This window comes from Ovis canadensis, chromosome 8 (genome assembly GCF_042477335.2).
Source record: "Ovis canadensis isolate MfBH-ARS-UI-01 breed Bighorn chromosome 8, ARS-UI_OviCan_v2, whole genome shotgun sequence".
Lineage (NCBI taxonomy): Eukaryota > Metazoa > Chordata > Mammalia > Artiodactyla > Bovidae > Ovis > Ovis canadensis.
In genome coordinates, this window is record NC_091252.1 from 73,431,141 (window position 1) to 73,437,445 (window position 6,305).

Here is a 6,305-nt window from a genome sequence, read left to right on the forward strand (position 1 = left end):
ACATCTAAATAATTTTGAGAACAGCTTTAGGTTTCCTACCCAGGAACTTCCTTCTCTCAGCACAGTCCCTTCAGTGTTTTCAGTGGTTCTGCATCTGGTGGTTGCTAGTCCTCTGCCTTCTCCACTCACTGTCTTCCAAATATTCTTTGGTTAGTTATCCTTCCTCTCAAAGTCTGATCCCCAGAACTGAGAACTGTCTCCAGGAGTATATGACATATACACCCGGAGCGAGACTCTCCCGGACTCTGGACCATGTCTGGTCCAGTTCTACCGATGTGATCTAAGATCATGCTGACTTGTTCAACAGCATCATTGCTCTGTGGATTCATATTGGCTGAAAATCCTTGGGGTCTTTTACATGTGGCTTTTATTCAGCTCTCCCCAGGGACGGGGGAGCCTAGTAGGCTGCCGTCTGTGGGGTCGCACAGAGTCGGACACTACTGAAGCGACTTAGCAGCAGCAGCAGCAGCATCACTCTGGATTTGCCATGCTATTCAATTTTATGTTAGTCCCTGTTATTTATTATCTTGGTAACATCAATTAAGTTTATTTCATTTTTCTTTTTACTGGAGCCATTAGTTTTATTTGTAGAGTTCACAAATTAAAACATAGCAAATAATTACACATCAATATCGGTTGGAATACCAAATATTATTTCTCTACTGCCACTGTGTGTTTTTTTTTTTCTCTGACACAAGCTGCATAGATCCAGGCTTTCTATGTTTGATACAATTCAGTTCCTTTCATCGACAAGCTTCTTTCATGATGTGCTTCTCCTAAATCTGACTGTAAATAGGTTTTGGTAGATGTCAGTGACAAGGGATACATTTCACGTGAGGATGATGTTGAAATTTCTCCTTTAATTTCTGGTTATAATCTGCAGCTGTATTTTCTCAAGGTGTAAGCACACCCAACTTTTCAGAAGCATTAGTTTTTCATAGATGAGTGTTTATTTCATTATATCCATACACGATGTACAGTACTTGCTGTCAGAAGTGCATTTTACACAGATAACATGCTTTTTGTTTTGTTTTTGGCCCCACCTTGCTGTATATGGGATCTTAATTCCCTGACCAGGGATCAAACCCACACCTCCTGCACTGGAAGTGCAGCATCTTAACCAGGAAAGTCCCACAGATAACATGCTGCATTCTCTGTGTGAGATAGAATTTTGTCCACAGGTAAGGTTCATATGGATTTATCAAAACTAGCAGACACAAATGATTTCCCAGAGGTAGAGTAATCCACATCAAGCCCCACACATACATGAACCATATGTACCATTGCAGGACTGTCCAGAGCATACACATTAAAAGTATATAAGTCGTCATCTTCATTTGCTGCAGTAAGAATGAAAGCTTCCATAGGGCTTCAGCAGATTGTATTGGTTCTCATATCCAAGATGATCTTTTTTAGAGAAGTAGCTTACCTCATATCATACAGTATATTTCTGTGAGAAGCACAGCTTCCCAAGAGAAATGTTTCAATTAGATTAAAGTTAACACCACTTATACCGTCAAATCCCCAAGTCATTGAACATATAGGATTGACTCTTTGTTTATCCTAAATGTCTACTTGCTATCAACATGTGGCAAAAACAACTTCTTTCCAGTGGTGATCAATTCCTGTATATACTGTCTTTCCTAATACTGTGTTCAGTGATTCCTCCTCTTCCCCATAGTTTGGTCCACCCATTTTCCATTGCTTCAGAGTTTTAACTACCAACAGTAAAAAGAAGAAGAAAAAAGTCCCACAAAACAAGTACATATTCCTTATACAAAATCTTCATGTGCTTGTACCATATGAATACATTTTCATTTAGTCAGTTTCCAAATTCTAACCTCTCCATCACATGCCCCAGAGAATATAGTAGGCAGGCTCTTTGGATGCTTTGCCAAGCGACTGACTCCATCTCAGTGACCAGCCAGGGAAACATCAGTTCATTTCAGTTTGTGGGTTTCCATCTGGCTCTGCCCTCTTGACTTCTGTGGCTTCCCAGTGTAATAAGGATGGCATCACTATTTCATCCCAGTTATTGATTAAAATGATTTTTAAAGGGACACAAATCACACAAATCAAGTGAGTAACAAAATCGAGTGAGTAAAGTTACCAAAGTTTCTAGAATGAGAATAACTACTACTACTATCATATATTGGACAATTATTCATGCCAGACACTACACTAAGTACTTTATATATCTAAGTTCTCATGCAACGTTCAGAAAACACTATAGTATCGTTGGCACCAGATTATAGATGAAAAAGTTGACTGGAAGTCTAAGAAAGTAATTTGCCCTAAAGAATGCAGTTAATAATTATGTGGAGGAATAACTTGGACTAAGGACTGGCTCATGCCTGAGCCCAGTTTATTAAGCACTCTACTGTAATCATGTCTGTAAGGAAATGTATCAGATCATAGACAAAGTCAGTGACGGAAATGAGCAAGGAACCTTTTATAACCCGGTGCATTAATGCACATTTGTTAGTTTACCACACATCCCTCTCAAGTGTAAGGGGTTGAATTCCTCATACTCTTCTATTCAAGTCGCACTATTATTGCTGTAGGGCTCCCTTCACATTTTACTTGCTTATTCTTTTAATCCCATTTTCCACTTCCATTCACCTCCCCCCACAGGAAATCATGCTAAGGTGTTTGATCTATAACCTTGAATTTGTGTATATCTTTGTAAAATATGTAGTGTTATTCTTTTGACTCTTTTTATTTACCTAAATACACTGGGCTGTAGACCTCATTCTGTTTCTTATTTTTATTCCTGAGTACCTTTTGTTAGAAATCTACCTATGTTGCAGGGCATACATCTAGATTGCTTCTAACAGCTATGTAGTATTCCATGACCTGTATGGACCACATCTTATTTGTCTATTCCTCTAGAGGTAAACAAGCAGGTTGCCTCCAACTTTCTGCTATCACAAACAAGGCCAAGAAACATCTTGGTATGTGAAATTTATGACTTTGAGTAATAATTTCTCTGGATTATGGATCAAGGGCAGAAGTTCTAGGGCATAGATAAGTAAATACTCAGTTGTCCCATTAGCAGAACGTATAATTTCTGTTTTCCTTCATGATCTATTTGGTATTTAAAAATGTTCAATTTTTGCCAATCTGATGTGTATGAAGACACTTCTCACTACTGTTTTAACATGTGTTTATCTGATCATTTATGGATTTGAATATCTGCCTATATATTGTTGGGCTTCCTGGTAGCTCAGCGGTAAAGAATCTGCCTGCAATGCAGGAGCCCCAGAAGACGCAAGTTTGATCCCTGGGTCAGGAAGATCCCCTGGAGGAGGACATGGCAACCCACTCTAGTGTTGTTGCATGGAGAATCCCATGGACAGAAGAGCCTGACAGGCTACAGTCCATAGGGTTGCAAAGAGTTGGACCCAACTGAAGCAACTTGGCACACATACACACACTATATGTTTGTAAGCAATTTAAATTTCTTCTTCTGTAATCGGCTTTTTACATCTTAGCCCATTTTTCTATTTGTTTTCTTATTTCCAGATAAGTGGCAAGAATTCTTTGCATAAAAGCATACTTGTTATATTTTCTTATATATTTTCTTGTTTACTTAATTCATATCTACTTCTATATAGTGAATAATGGCAAAACTCTTAAAAAATTCTGACCATCTCTAGGCAATAACAAATCTTGAAACAATTTGTGTTAACTTTAAGAATGCCCAACTCTAAATGATAATTGACTCTGATTGCTTAGCAAATATCACCAAAATGCAAATGAATTTACCATAAGAACACCTATTCACAATAAAAGATTGAAGGAGAAAAACAATATGATCAACAATATGATAATTTCCATATATGCAGACAAAACCATTTGATAAAATTCAGCATCTACATGTAATTTTTAAAAATAGCACGTATTTTCCTATATGTGAAACATTTGAAGGATTTAAAATTACTATTAGGAAAATGATGTCTAATATCATCATTTCCACTCAGCATTGAACTTAAGGTCACAGACGATATAAGAAAAAAAACAAAAAAGGTATAAAGATTTGTAAGGAAAAGTTTGAAAGTGAAAGTGAAGTTGCTCAGTCATGCCCGACTCTTTGTGACCCCGTGGACTGTAGCCTACCAGACTCCTCTGTCCATGGGATTCTCCAGGCAAGAATACTGGAGTAGGTTGCCATTTCCTTCTCCAGGGGATCTTCCTGATCCAGGGATTGAACCTAGATCTCCCGCATTGCAGGCAGACGCCTTAACCTCTGAGCCACCAGGGAAGGAAAAGCTTAAGTTGTCTTAATTCACTGAATTCTATATGAATAAAATTATGCAATCCATAGACAAATGATAAGAATTTACAGGTTAGTTTAACATGAGGACTATAAGATCAATATAAAAAAACCAATTGCATTTTTATAATCAGTAAAACACAATTAGAAAATAAATTTTGTAGACAGTAGCAAAGCATGTTATGAAATAAATTATTCTTGTTATACGCATTGTGTGCTTAGAGGTTTTGGGGAAAAATATCTGTCAAAATGTTAATCATGATTTTTTTTTGGTAGTTTACTTTCTTTTAAAGAGATTTCTGTATGACTTACTTTTCTAAATAGATTAATTTCATTTTCAGAGCTTAGGAATACTGTATATAATCTGTGTTTTAATCACACGTTACTTAAACTATTTAAACCTGAAGAATAAAATGTGAGCATGTACCTAGAGGGTAATGTTATTTCTACTATTGCCAAAGCCTCTAGTTCATGGGGAAAAAAATGGTCAGAATTTTTTCTTCATGTCAGAAACTGATTCAGTAATTTAATAGTTAATTTTAAACAGCTTTTTGAACCTCTCAGAAAATTAAAGAATCATCTAGTTATCTAATAAATGCTTGTTGCAATATCAATATTTTAAATAAAAATAGACTTTTCATTTCTTGATTGAAATGGCTAAAAGAAAAGATTGATTTTGGTAAAGGATTTAAGCTAGCAAGTGCTTGGAAAGTATGTTTTGAGATCACTTAAATATGGTTGGATGGCATCACTGACGCAGTGGACATGATTTTGAGCAAGCTCCGGGAGGAGGTGAGGGACAAGGAAGCATGGTGTGCTGCAGTCCATTGGGTCCAAAAGAGCTGGACACAACCGAGCAACTGAACAATAACAAAAGGTGCCAGTGAAAGTGAAAAAAGAGGACCATAACAGGGAGGCACTGAAAGTGGATGTTAGTCACTCGTGTCAGACTTTGCAACCCCATGGACTGTAGCCCTCCAGGCTCCTCTGTCCTTGGGGATTCTCCAGGCAAGAATACTGGAATAGATTGCCATGTACTTCTCCAGGGAATCTTCCTGACTCAGGGACTGAATCCGGTCTTCTGCACTGTAAGCAGATTATTTACCATCTGAGCCATTATTTACCATCTGAGCCACCAGTAAGTGCTTAGAAAGTATGTTTTGAGATTACTTAAAGACACCAAGCTGAGTTTTATTCCCGTATTTGCTTTCTTATCAGTGTTTCTTTAACATCTATTTATGTGTCTACTTGTATGTTTTAATTTTTAATGTAAGTATTCTAAGATCTTTTATTTCCCAATACACAAACTGACAGATTTACATTTAAGACTATTACTAACTCAGTACTCTGACCTCAAGAATCACTTGATTGTTCTTCCTGGTATTAAACTTCTGTGAATAAACATAACTTGAAATGTTTATCAGCAGCCAGGAACATCTGGCTTATATGTCTAATAAAAATAAACCCTTAAGTTAAAAAATTCTTTTTCATAGATGCCCAGAAAAATTTACTTCATACGGGTCCACTTTTCTCCCTATTGTACAAATGGAATAATGATAGGTAGGAAATTAAACTTTCTAAATTAAATACAAAGATACCTTATTTATTACAAAATCTATGAGGAGTTAGCCAAATGTAAATGGATCATTCTAAACTTCATAGCGATGGCTTAATCAACCCCTCATTTACATGAATAAGTTTTTTAATAGCTCCATATATGCTGAGCTCTGAGAATCATTCTGACTCATTAGTTTCTTTCATCCAATGCTATTAAGTATCAATACTTATGCTCTTTGGCATTGCCATCAGTTTTATACCAATCTAATTAGTACCCTGACTATAGGTAGTCATGTTAATTAAAAAGGATTTCAAATCTCAAAGATGGAAGCTTTATTTTCCTTCATAGCATTTGGCTGAAGAGTTTCAAATAATTATGGATAAGTGCCAAGAATCTAAATTCATTCTGCTAAGAGAAGCAAATATTGGGAGGCAACTAGTTTTCCTCCCACTTTGTGAGGAAAATAATCTT

At 36.5% G+C, this 6,305-nt stretch overlaps 1 pseudogene; it reads right to left on the reverse strand.

Annotated features, from left to right (window-relative positions):
- Positions 1-651: 651 nt before the first annotated feature.
- LOC138444651 (DDB1- and CUL4-associated factor 13-like) lies at positions 652-1,928 on the reverse strand (annotated as a pseudogene).
- Positions 1,929-6,305: the final 4,377 nt, after the last annotated feature.